Source organism: Meleagris gallopavo, chromosome 1, assembly GCF_905368555.1.
Source record: "Meleagris gallopavo chromosome 1, MGAL_WU_HG_1.1, whole genome shotgun sequence".
NCBI lineage: Eukaryota > Metazoa > Chordata > Aves > Galliformes > Phasianidae > Meleagris > Meleagris gallopavo.
The window spans coordinates 166,175,670-166,189,807 of NC_139404.1; the positions used below are offsets into that span (position 1 = coordinate 166,175,670).

General features: G+C 42.3%; 1 protein-coding gene across 2 annotated transcripts in view; it reads right to left on the bottom strand.

The window, feature by feature from the left end:
• HTR2A (5-hydroxytryptamine receptor 2A) overlaps positions 1 to 463 on the bottom strand; it is a 30,818-nt gene extending 30,355 nt beyond the window's left edge. For both annotated transcript variants that reach the window (XM_085215850.1, XM_085215849.1), the window contains exon 1: positions 48 to 463. The gene's annotated coding sequence lies outside the window, so the exon portion shown is untranslated. The remainder of the gene's footprint in view (positions 1 to 47) is intronic.
• Between the last annotated feature and the right edge of the window lie 13,675 nt (positions 464 to 14,138).

The following is a 14,138-nucleotide window of genomic DNA, read 5'->3' on the forward strand; positions in this document are numbered from 1 at the left end:
TACGATTTAAAAACAAAACAAAACAAGACAATTTAAGAGAGACTTACATTGCACTTAAGAGCCCACGCTCAAACTGCGTTTGGGTTCGCTCTGTGCCCCTGTCTGCCTGCATCCTTCAGCATTTAGCCAGTTTGGGGTTCTTTTTCTTCAGCCTCCTCCAAAACGGTGGCATTTGGAATAAATCTTTTGGTTTGCTTGTTTTGTTTTGTTTTGTTTTGACTTCTAAACTGCACACTCGAGTGAAGCCAGCTCCTGTGCTGCGAGGCTCTCTCTTTTCTTCTGAGAGATAGGCTGCTCGCCGGCTCTTTCCTTGTGCGATTCCCCCGCCCCGGGGCAAGCTATATTTAAAATAATAATAATAGCGAAGCCCTTCGCACACAGTGACACAGAAGAAAGCACGCACACGAGGAAAAAGCAGCCAGCAAGGAGGAATTACTGATTTCGACAAGGAATGGAATTTCTTGCTCACTGCCTCGTTCGGTTTATCAGACCTCCCACTATTTGGATGTCACAAACTGCAAGGTAGCGACGGCAGGGGAGGGCAGTCCAAGCAGGGTTTTGGTTTTTTTTTTTTGTTTGTTTGTTTTTTTGGCAAACCAGCAGTTTTTCATGGCGTGTTTTGGAGGTCCTGAGCTTGGGTCTTTTTCACACACTTTGCACACGTTGCATTTGCAGAGGATGCCTTGCAAACACAGCTGCATGCAATTACAGTGTTTCACAGGATGTAGGTTTAAAGAGATGAAATCTAAGGCTCGCAGTGGTAGATAGTAGTGAAAAACATAAGTGCAAAGCTTTTTCCATGTAGAGGGAAAACTGTGCAAGCCTTACAAGGAAGAAATAATCATCAGTCCCCTTCAGTTTTAACTCCACGTCTGTGCTGGCACACTTATCAAACTGGCAGGGGCTATTTATAAAAATGTGAAGTCAGCCTGACGTCCCTCCCATTTGTGAGGAGGGGATGTTACAGAGAACCCCAGCAGCCTGTCCCAAAGAAGCATCCCAAATGAAGCAGGTCACTAAAGCAAAGGGGCACACAGCAGAGGGGGGATTTGTGTTCTCCAACAAATCAGCCCCTCACAGTCCATTCTGCCACATGAAGTAAGTGAAATCAAGCAACTCTTAAATTTCCCACATAGCACAAATGCTCCTCAGAAATTCCCCAAGACTAACTCTTGCCAAAAACTAAGCAGAGGAATTGGGTGTGTGCTCCCATAGCTCAGGTTGGCACGCAGCATCCCTAACTCTCCTGCAGATCCCAGGGGGCTGCAAGCACATGGAGACTTGCCACAACTCGTCTGCTATGTGCTGATCTCATCAGCGGTCAGAGACTTATCAAAGGATGTCCCAGGGCACATGCTCCATGTCTATGAGGCATTTTTTACTGTAAAGCCTCTCACAGTAAAGTCATTTTGGGATCAGTTTTGCAACCATCTACTCCAATGCCAGCAGCTACCAGAGCAGGACAGAGCAACCAGAGAGCAGCTCCTACATGGAAGTCAGAAATGAATCATCTCAACACTAAAGTTTCCCAGTCCCCTAGATGAGCCCAGGAGACTGTCAGACAGCATAAGCTGGTAAAGAAGGCTGATAATGCTGAACTTAGCATGAAACATTTTAACCCTAACAGTGACACGTGAGATCCCAAATAAGCTCTTTCCCTCCCTCCTTTAACGTGATAACTGAATTGGGTTACCACATTCAACAAGGGAATTCAGCATCTCTGCTTCAGAGATTTTAGCAGTTATCCCCATAAAGATGCCCTTGGTGTGAGAATGCAAACCTGTTGTAGATATGCTCCACTGTTGCTGAACATGGCTACTCAGTGGGGTTAGTGATCCTAGTGGTCTTAGAGGTCTTTTCCAACCTTTAATAATTCAGTGATACTATGCAGGTTAAATATTAGAAAATAAATTATTAGAAAAGGTGGTGAGGCACTGGAACAGTCTGTTTAGGGAGGTGATGGAGTCATGATCCCTGGAGGTATTCAAGAAATGAGTAGATGTGGCACTGAGGGACATGGCATGGTGAAGATGGGCTGATGGTAGGACTGGATGATCTTAGAAGTCTTTTCCGACCTTGATGATTCCATTAATCTATTCTATGATTCTGTACTTGCAAAGAGGGACACGAGACCCCTCGCCTAAGGGTAGGTGTAAGTCCTTTCTGAGAAGACCAGTCGTCCTGCTGTTTTCTCACAGGGCTCCCTCCAGGCTCAAATGACTCTTTAATGTAATAGTTACAATGGGAGATACTTTCTGGCAGATAAATACCCAAACTGTAGGTCAGAGGCTGGTTACACCAGCAAAGCCCAGTTGTACCAGACAGGTCAGTGCACTTTTGTCTCACTCCAAGACTAGAAAGGAGATTTGGAACAAGGTCTTCCAGTTTCTTGCATGAATGCACTCTGTGTAATAGTGTGTGTAGGCTGTGTGTAAAAGTTTTGTGAACCCTAGATTCACATATGCAGCTCCCTGTAGGCCTGAAGCAGATCCCTGAAGTGTAGAAAAAGGCAGGAATTTGTCACCTTCCTGTTCCACACAGAGTAGCTTCACCTCCCCTTTGCTGTGGTAGTATAACTCTCACTCAGATACTGAAACCTTCCTTGAATCCAAAGTCTCATTTTAGAATGTAACTCTACTCTGGACATCAGAAATGTACACGGTACATGTTAAAAAGTTGGACGTTGCCATGATGGAGACCTGTACAGATACAGTCATAAGATCTTCAGGTAAGCATTGCAGCATCTCCTTTTGTCTGCTGTGGATACATTTGTCAGAGTGTCTTCTGAGCAGTTTTCTGTCCCATTTGTTAGGCGTGAGCCCGAGGCACAGTCAGATGAAATATCCTTCCTTGCATGTGAAGCACGGATGGCCAAGAAAACACTTCTGTATAGCCTAGTGTGTCAGAAACAAGTCATGATCCTACGTCTTCTAGCAAAGTGTGCTGGGTATTCTACTGGGTGAAAATATATTCTGTTATTTACCTCTAGATCTTTATTTAACACTACTATCCCCTGAAAGCCTGAAAATGGCTTTTCTTCCATGTAATGTCACTAAGGTGTCAAGCAACCCAAAAGCATCCAACCTTCCCATGCTGAACTCGGTGAAAGGAGAGTACCTGGACTTTCTATGTGCTCCTATCTACTTGCAGAACTGAGAGTGTTCTGCATTGAAGCAACAGTTAAATACAACTCCTGCATTATTTTCAATGTCTAAAACCAATGTTGACCATTGTTTTTCCTAAAGGGGAATAGCTCTGGAAAACTGAAATCCCAGGCAGTATCTGCATTGAAAACAAAAACAGCTGCATTCTGCTACAGCCTATGTAAATTAAGTGAAATCTTAGCTTGAAGTGGTGATAATGTGGTCTGCAGCTAGGCATAAAGCATTCTTCAGAAACAAAGCAGGCACTGGAATATACTGCTTTTTAATTTCCGGAAGACACCAATGTACTGCATTCATGTGAGCCCCTCCTCTACTCCCTAGCCCTGCTTCGAAATGTTGTAGGCCATTAAACTGCCCACTTGGGCAGGGTTTTTATGGTTGGCGTGGTGTGTTTTACTGCCTCCTGAAAATGTAGCTTTTCAGCAATGTCTTCCGATAGGGGACAGGTTTTTTAAAAAATCAGCTCATTTACATAACTCAAACTTATTGTTCTCAGGATAACTCAAGGTAATAAAAGCCTCTGAGTTTGTTATTGCCTTCCTTGATGTTTTGAGTAGATTGTGTAATCAGTAACAGTATAAACTGCAGAGGTTAATCGTTCACTCTGATATCTAGAAGTCAGGCAGGGGGAACATGAATAGTTTTTGTCATGGTTGAACTTGCAGTTATTTGGTTTCTCTGTTTACATTTATTGGAGCTGCTGGAGCAGTTCATGTTCTGGTGCCTGGAGACGTGAATCAGAGCCTAGTTTATAATAACAAACAACTAAATGGTGCTGCTCTGATTCTTTGTGATATATGCTCCATGATTGAGCTCAGTCTGGATCTCTTGATCTTCTCAACCCATTCTGTTGTAGAAACAGCTGTCACCATCTTTCCAAAAATCACGAAAGACCACCATCCTTCATCCTTGCAGTCCATGGGTGAAAATCCCAACAAGCTGAATTCTGTGGCACCAGCACTGTGTCCTCATGTGCTGCTTTTAAAAGCCTCACTGGCTCATGTATCCATGAGGTGTGGATGGATGTACGGCATTCCTAGTGACACGCAGTGTATCCTCTTTCCTCACTGCGTGTTATTCTTTCAGGATCTCCAGGCCACTCTGCATACTTACAGTCCCAACAAGGAGGTAAGTGTAAGAAACTGCAGCACTCTAAGGCATATCTTTGCCTAGAGATGTGCACTGGGACCAGTATCACTGCACCTGATATCACTTCCATGTTGGTGTGATTCCAGTGCAGCTCAGTGAAGTTGCTGTGTCACAAAACTGGTGTAATGATTTGTGGGCTGGAAATCACAGTGGGGGAAAAAAAAACCTCTCTTGTGAAATGTTGACTATTTAAACAGTTTCTTCATATCTTTTTTTTTTTTTTTTTTTTTTTTCCCACAGGAGGAAAATCTCTGAAGAACTTCAGTTTCTAAAAGTACCCAAATATTTTATTTCAGTATTTTTTTAACAAAATATAGCATTTTAATATTATTGAATTAAAAATGTCTTGTGAGCCAGCTACCTGGCTGTGATGCAAATTATCTTATTCCCTTATTCTCCTGGACGATTTATATCCACTGTAGCAGCAAGCCCAGAGGCAGTTTCACATTGAACTGAATTGAAATCAAATATTCTTGTTCAGTTAAAAAATAAAGTGAAACATTTGATTTCGGTCAAGTCAGTGTAGTGGAGAAAATATTTTGCTTTGATATTCCCAAAGGAAACCTGAATGCCTTGGGCAAAATTAATTTTTTCTTGCATACAATGTTGATTTTGTGGAAGCAGTTTTCCAGTAGAGGCCACGTTACTGGCAAGCATCCATTAAGTTTTTATGTTGAAGCAATGAACAGCCTGTGATGCTTTAAGAATGAACTCTGCAACCTCATTTATAGAAACCTCTATAAATATCTGTGCTTTGTTTCAGAGAGGCTTGAAAGTTCTTCTTCCTATCTTTCTCTCAGGTGTAAATGTTGACTATTTATACAACTGACAATAGCTTTTATATGATCAGAGACCTCTGTAGGTCTTTGGTTTACTAAAACCCATTTGGTTTTGGATATTTCCATTTCAGCTTTACTGGAAAGAAGCTGGCACGTTGACTTGTTGTGTGTCAGTGTAATGCTTTGATCTGGTGAGGGTAGATGTGGCACTGTGGGACATGGATTAGTGCACATGGAAGGGATGGGCTGATGTTTGGCCTAGATGGTCTTAGGAATCTTTTCCCAACCTTTATGATTCTATGATGACCTGATTTGTAAACTGGGCAGTTCCTCTACAGGTAAAAATTTAATTCATCCTGACAAACATCACTGCAAATGCTGTGGCTTAAAGCTCCGTACTTCAGCATTAGTATGAAAATCTATTCAATTTTTTTTTTCTCAGTTTAAACTGCCAAGAAACAGTGATCATTTTCCAATTGATTTGCTTCAGTCTCCTGCTCAAAGATGCGCTGTCTTCTCCTGCTGCCCCAAATAACATCGATCATCATCCAAAGCCTGAATCATCTCAGCTGTTATCCAGTGAAAAAATGTCTTCGTAATCGGGTGATCAAAAACATCACCATATTGCGGAAGTGGCAATGTGTGAGCTTTCTGCCAAGCTGTGGAGGGTCTTGCATGACTAATAAAGACTGCCTTATCCTTTCATCATGTGCTAGACACTGCACCCGTCATCCCTCCCTCCCTCCTCCCTTCCTTCCCTCCTCATTCCTTCCTTCCTTCTTTCCTTCTTTCCTTCCTCCCTTCCTCCCTTCCTCCCTTCTTCCCCTCCCCCCCATTTAATCTCTACTGCTCTGTTAAAGATGAAAGGTTTTACTTTTCACTACTTTATTTTGCTGATGCTTACTTGTAAATTAAGATCCTGCAATATTCAAATTAGACATTTTCCCCTCTTTGTGAGTTAGCAGCATTATATGGTTGCAGGTACTAACTCAAATGTTTTTGTATTTCCCATCTCCACAGAAGCTTGTGGGTCAATGGTTTCACTGATGTTAGCAGAGACCAGACAAGCATATGTTAAGACTACAAGTATTTTTCTTGGCATGTCTTTCTCACTCTTTAAATGTGGCAGAATCAAACAGCTGCAGCCTTGAAGTAATAATCTTAAATATATATACACATATATATGTAACAGCTATATATATACATATATATGTGTATCTATATAGCTACTATTTGTTATTAAAATAGCAGTATATTAAAACTAGCAGGTGACTGCTGTTACATCTTCCCCCTCTTATTCCTAGGATTGTACATTTTTAAACTTGTTAATTTACGATATGTAATTTATAATCATCACAGTAGAAAACATTATGCAACACATGAATTAGCATCAGTATAAACGTCTGTTATTGAATGTATGTTATATTTTTAGAAATACGCATTTATAGCTATTCCTTCTTGGCAAACCTAGGATTCTTACCAACAGGTTTTGTTTAATTAAATTTGACCAATTTGCACATAATAATTCTGTCACTGTTGTTATGTTTTGGCAAACACAGGTCAGCAGTAAATCAAGATCTTTGGGGCAGTATCGACTGGTAAGAAGGTGCAGATTTGTAACAGAAAAAAAATAATTGGGCTGATTGAGTCCTTAAATATTGGTCATGGCATTTTGTCTCTGGCTTATCAACAGTGTCTATCCATTTAAGATTGATTTCCACCTAATTGTACATGCATAGAAAAACAGTTGCTTTTGTGGAAAGGCAATTGAGTCAATATGTGTTTGGCAATATGTGTTACATGTTGGTGCAGCAGTATCTGAACTCCAGAGGAGGGATACTAAGATGATCAGAGTGCTGGAGCACCTCTTCTGTGAAGAAAGGTTGAGGGAACTGGGCTTGTTTAGGTTGGAAAAGAGAAGGCTCCGGGGAGACCTCATTGTGGCCTTCCAGTACTTGAAGGGAGCGTTTAAACAGGAGGGGAAATGACAAGGTTAAATTGTGATAGGACAAGTGGGAATGGTTTTAAACTGAGACAGGGGAGGTTTAGGTTAGATATTAGGAGGAAGTTTTTCACTCAGAGGGTGGTGACGCACTGGAACAGGTTGCCCAAGGAGGTTGTGGATGCCCCATCGCTGGAGGCATTCAAGGCCAGGCTGGATGTGGCTCTGGGCAGCCTGGTCTGGTGGTTGGCAACCCTGTACATAGCAGGGGCTTGAAACTAGATGATCATTGTGGTCCTTTTCAACCCAGGCCTCTCTATGATTCTCTGATTCTCCGATTCTCTGATTCTCCGATTCTCTGATTCTCTGATTCTCTCATACTCTGATTCTATGATTCTATGATTCTATGAACTAGCTGATTCAGCCAAACTGGTTAAGCTGAGACTTCGCTCCTTGCTCCCAGTGTTTTAAATGATGTATTTCTTGTGGTATAATTTTAACACCATTCAAGGTGTTCCAGAGAAAATGTGTCACTCCCTTTCCTTAGTAGTTCAATCCATTCCTACCTTCTTTTTTTCAGACACAATTTGTGAATCTTTATATTCAGGGTCCATAAAATTCAGCTGTGAAGATCCTGGGGACATCACAAAAACTTACAGTTTGATTCATTTTATTATTTACTTAGCTCAACAATCACTGCTTTATCTGTTCTCCAGTTCCTGAATATCACTGGAATTCAAATATACTTCTTTAGACACTTAGGGCATTCAAAACTATTTATTTAAAGCACTGGATCACTTAGGTAACAAGCGGAATACTACTGAAAGTTCAAATATTTTCAGTGGGATTTGATAACTCTGTAAATATTTTGGCTTCCATTTTCTTCCAACTCATTTCTGAGTCCGTCAAGGATCCAAACAGCATATTTTCTGTCAACTTCTACCAAGTACTGTAAGTTGGAATACAAGTGGAGAACTCAATCACGTTGTGTAGTGCCAATTATACCCTCTCACTATATAATATATGAGTGGTCACTGTTTTGTGGAGTCCAATAAAAGCTCGATGAATGGTTTTATTTTCCTCTAGAAAACCCATGCTGTTGGCCAAGCAAGAGCCCGTGCCTGTTCTACATGGACACACTGAGCACATCCATGGCTTACAAACTGTGTAAACTGAACAGAGCATCAGGGCCATGCTGGGTAGGGTGGGAATCCCCAAGGACACTTCTGATATGAATGTTAAATTAGTTTTATTGGACTATTACTTTCAAATGAACTGAGCCTGATGTCTCTCTCTTGCAGGAATATGCTTTCTTAATGATGCTTCCTTGAAAGCTGTTGATGAGAGACAGGAGTGAGGAAAGAGTCATTAACATTAAGAGTACTAGTGTCAAATGGGAAAAGTCATTGCCTTTCTTCCAACTGTGTGATTTTTATAAGGTCAATTAGTGCAATACAGAACACAGCAGCTTTTTGTGGTACACACTGAATCACTGAAATAATGTATAGATCGTTCTCTTTCACACCAGTAACTCCCAGTTAGCAGCCAGTCTGCTTCACTTATCCAATGGAGTGTCCACAGAGGCATTTAGGGATTACTCACCGGAAGACTTATGTGTTTAAGGAGTCCCAGATTTGGACAGATGAGAGCTCTTCTCACACCATGCACTGCCATCGTGGAGCGGCTGCTCATATTATGTAGCCCAGGCAGCTGTCCTGTATGTATCCATTTAGGATACCATCAAGGAAGGACTTCAGGAAGTTTGTCAGTGCTATTCAACAAGGGCAGGGAGGGACTATGAGCATTGCTGGGACCCTTGACATGGGATGACGATAGCACCAATGTGCTATTTGCAATGCTATAATGTGGTGAGCAGAGGCGTGGGCAGAAAGGAAGGAGCTTTGAATGCAAAGATGATCGGAGGGCTGGAGCATCTCCCCTACGAAGACAGGCTGAGGGAGTTGGGCTTGTCCATCCCACAGAAGAGAAGGCTGTGGGGTGACCTAATTGCAGCCTTTCTGTACCTAAAGGGAGCCTATTGTTTATAGTCAATTCTTTGAAAGAGTAGATAAAAGCAGGACGAGGGGAAATGGTTTTAAGTTGAGGAAGGGAAGATTTAGGCTGGATATCAGGGGGAAGTTCTTTGCTACGAGAGTGGTGAGGTGCTGGAACAGGCTGCCCAGAGAGGTTGTGGATGCCCCATCCCTGGAGTTGTTCAAGGCCAGGTTGGATGGGGCCCTGGGCAGCCTGGACTAGTATTAAATGGGGAGATTGGTGGCCCTGCAAGTGGTGATGGGATTGGAGCTTCATGATCCTTAGGTCCCTTCCAACCCTGGCCATTCTGTGATTCTCTGTAATTAGGAGGAGAGATAGCAGGACCTGGGGCTGCTGCAAAGTGGCAGGACCTGCGTAACAGAAAGACAGGGATGTACAGGAGGATTGAGAGGGATTTGGTGTTTAATGGATAAAAGGAAGAAAGGAAAGGGAAGGACGATCTATCAGCTGCTATGAAGATTCATATGACCCAGGTATAAGATGAGCAGATTCATACAAGTTTTTAACAGAAACTGTTCTATCTGCTGTGGTCATTAGGATTCCTTTGTAAACCCAGGAATTATTCTTTCCCTCATCGAAGGTTTGAAGTTTGTTACTTCAAATGCAAAAACTCACAAAGTAATAAAAAAATGTATACATCTGTCCAAAACTGTCTCCAGGGTTCTTAGAAGGGTCTCATTAAAGTTTTAATCATTTCTTGGCTTTCGTACACTGTCAAACCTGTATTTTAATGCCCTTTTAATCCTTCAGTATTTCTTAGACTATTTTATCTCCATCGTTTGTCAGGCATACTATAGAAGGAAAAACTTTTTTGAGAATTGAGTAACTTAGAACCAATGAGAGCTTGGCAAAGGAATGAAGTGTCATGCAATTTGAGTCAATGGTAAACCCAATGGTCATGGAAAATCTCATATTTTCTCTTTAGTGTATTGCCAGTTACAGTAGGAAAACCACTTATACAAGCCAGATGCTTCAGGGGAGAAAATCTGGCCCACGATGATCTTGCTGCTGTTGCTGAAGGTGCTGTATGTATAAGCTTTCCTGTTCGAGACCAACTCTTAATTCTTTTGACACAGGAAATCCAATATCAGTCTGAGAGAAAACAGCAGAGAACCTGTCTATAAAGGACAACCTGGAACAAGCAGGATTGCTTTCAGTAGAAAATATGTCTGTGCGAGAAATCATAATTAGTTGCACAAGTAATAATGGGAAAACAGTTCAGAATAGGGATCTGTGATCTTTTGTTTGCAGCAGCAGGCTCCTGGTGCTCCTGGAAGTCTCACAGGCTAGCAGGGGTTAGAAACAGAGTGTTTAGTTGTGCCTGCTTATTTATAGGGAGCTTCTGGATTTCACAATCTGCAGAAGAACAAGCAGCAGGAAGAAAGCTTCTCCTTTCATAGTTGTCTCGTTGGAAAGATTTATCATGAACACAACTCGTTCACCAACAACAGATTTTTTATCACAGTCAGGAGTTGTGCGTGGGGCAGTTTGGAAGTGAGGATAGCAGTCCCTACCACACATTGACTTTGGAGAGCTGCAACAGCTGGAGAAACTGTCCTCAAGAAGCATACTGCAAGGGGAACAGAAAACAAACATTCCTGTGGTGCTGGAACATTTCAAAGCTCTGAGACATACCCGGTGCATGCAAAGTGGGATCAGTAAATCACACAGGAGAGCTGCAAGCATTGCATGGAATCACTGCTTTGATGCTCTGTGTACAGCTTTTAATGTAATGCCTGGCACTAAAATGGAAAATTGAAGCCAAAAAGTTGCCTCTGAACACAAGTCAGGCACCAGCCCAAAGTCTGTCAGGAGATGAGCCTTGTATTACTTTCTAGTGGCCAAAACTCACAGGATATGCCAGCTTGGCAGAGTCTGAATCTGGAGCTAAGGGCTACTGATTGAATGCCTTTTCCTGTAAATATGCCTAAATACCAGGCTAATGATCTGCCACGTCCGGCTTGATTTGTCCTATTCTGGTGATAGGAGAACAAAGAAATTAGCATGATCCAAGAAAAATAAAGGCAGGCTTCATTAAAGGAAGAAGTTCTCTTTCACAGAAGTGGAATTGCTGAGGATGAGAGGGACATCTGAGGCTACCAGGTCCAATCCAAGTCGATCACAGCAAATTGACCGAAACCAACTGACAGCAAATTCCCTAAAACCAACAGTGATTCCAGCAACATAAATGGAGTGGAGAACCAGGCACCCACAACATTTATGCTGGAGAATGCAGGACAGAAATGCATTCCCCAGCATCAAAATACATGGATTATCATCTAAGTGGTAAAGAGAACCACGCATGGAATCACCGAACCTTAGGGGTTGGAAGGGACCTCAAGAGATTGTCAAGTCCTATCCCTCTGCTAAAGCAGGTTCCTTACAATAGGTTGCACAGGTAGATGTCCAGCTGGATCTTGAATATCTCCATAGAAGGAGACTCCATAATCTCTCTGTTCCAATACTCCATTACCCCTACCGTAAAGTTTTTCCTCATGCTTGTATGGATCTTCCTATGCTTACTTTTAGGCCATTAGTCCTTGTCCTATTGCTATGCACCACCAAGAAGAGTCTGAGTTCATCCATCTGCTTCCCTCCTCCCTTTAGTTATTTATAGACATATATCAGATCCTCCCTCAGTCTTTTCCTCAGGCTGAATAGACCCATGATACTCAGCCTTTCCTCGTACGTGAGACACTCCAGGTCCTTTATCATCTTTGTGATTCTCCACTGGATTCCTTCCAGGAGATCCCTGTCCTTTTGAACTGGGGAACCCAGGACTGGGCACAGTGTAGGGGGAGAAACACCTCCCTTGAACTGCTGGCCATGCTCTTTTTAATGCATTACAGGATACCATTTACCTTGGCCACAAGAGAAGTGATGCCCACATCACTTTGCAAAGTCCCTTCTGGCACTGAGCACAAAATACTTACAGGGACTGGTAGGTGGTTCTCCAAAATAAACAAATGGGTGCCATTCACCTCACTGCCCAGAAGATGGAAAATTAATTATTATAGAGAATCATGGAAACCAGAAATCAACCTGGTGCTCAACCCATCAGTGGCACAGGCTTTCAAGCTGATGGCAGTTGTTACCCTAGATGTTTAGATATGTTGTGCCAAGGTCCTGTAACATCTCCAGCTTCCATGTGTGCTGTAAGTGAGAACAGTTATTCCTGTAATGTAACTGTCCAAACAAATGAGCAAATTACTGCCTGAACTCTGCCTTCTGGGCCTCCCCCATGGCTTCTGGAATGAGCTGGTTGTCTTGTTTTGCATCTACCCAGCTGATTTTTATGAGCTAAGCAGCAAAGAGCTTTCACTTCACATCTCTCATGTATGCAGCTTTCTGTTAAAGAACAAAATGAACCACTAGCTTCAAAATGTGAGAACTAGAAATGCTCTGGGATGTGTCATCAGCTGGAGAAAAATCCCATCATGGCCCTGCTACTACAGCATCTACCTTGTTTGTGCCTCCAACTCAAATGCATTAAACTTAATTACACAGTAGTACAACTCCAGGATGGATTTACCATATCTGTATGGGAAAAGCTTTAAAAAAACACTCTTTCAACAATAATTGAAGCACTGCTTGTGCTGGCAGCAAAGGAAAGCAAAGTAATGCCAGCCTGTGGGACACAGTGCAAAGAAGCAATTGTGTGCCATGTTAATAAATACATATAAATCCTGAGCTCATGGTCACTTATCCCACAGCATTGAGGCTGCAGATGGAAAAACCCACTGGGTGGCCTAATGAATGTCCCTGGCAGAGCAGACCAACTGCTAGCATCGCCATTTCCATTGAAAGAGTCTAGTTCTCTGCACACCAAGCAATGGGACACCCACTTCCTCATGTATCTTCGTATGAACAGACTTTGATTTTTCCCCTCCACAATGGGCAGTTTGCATTTCCTTTGTGATTTCATCCACCGCTCCTAATTGCATCCCTTCTGCTGAAGGAGGTAACTCCCCTTGGTGCTCAGACCCTTCAAATATTGATAAGAAAATCACCGTGCTGCTTTTGCAGATGTGTTCAGGCCCAACTTTTGCATATTTCGCCTTTCAAATCTTTCTTCCTGTGTCCCCCGCATCCTTTTTGCTGCTCTACTTTTACAATTTCTCATTGTGTGTAAGTCTCAGTACTTCATCTTTGGTGGTAATAGAGCAGTCAGGATGCGTTTGCCAAACCCTTGCATTCTAAGTGTAAGATGATTAATCCTATTGTTCTTCCATTTTACAACTGGGGACAGACGATTTGTTTTTGCTTGGACTGCCTTCCCACTGCCTTCTGGGCTGGAACAGATTGTCCCCTCCGGTGCAATTTCAACCTCATTCAATCCTTGAAATTGGGTTTGCAGATTTTACCCTTAAAACAAGGAAAACAAAAAAAGGGGTTGGAAAAAAAGAAAGTGAATGAGGTGCTTTTGCCCTTTCCTTTTCCCAGCTGCTTTGTTCCATCATTAACCCTGTCAGTGCTAAAAGGGTTTGGGAAATGTCAGGCATGGGGGGAGGTTGATAGCAGGGGAAGAAATGCAGATGCTCTGAAGAACTGGTGAGTATGAGTGGGAAAAAGGCACTTTTGTTGAGGGTTATAGTGAGGATTACAGTAAGAGGTTGAACTAGGGAGACCAATTAGGCAGAAGCTGCTAGGAGGAACAGATAAGGCACTAGTGGCTATTGTGATGGAGAGATAAGCTGTATTTGAAACCTCAAAAAAGACCTGATGTTCTAGGAAAACCTTCTAAATTGAGAGTTGGTCTTGATATAGGGTGGTGCATCTTGGAAAGATAGAGACATTAATATAGAAAAATCTTCTGTTATCATGTGTATGCATTAGTTGATATATTATGGCGCTGTAACCAAGCAGATTAGGAGAGATACAACCCTTGATAATAAAACACCCTTTAGTCAAGCAAATTGACCTCAATCTGTAAGGGTAATTTTGATGTAGGAAGTGCCTTTTTCCATTGTTTCACAGCCTTCATTGACTAATCCTAGTGGTGTCACCTCCTCTGCTCCAGCAGTGTGAACTAGGGCAGGGTTTCAGACA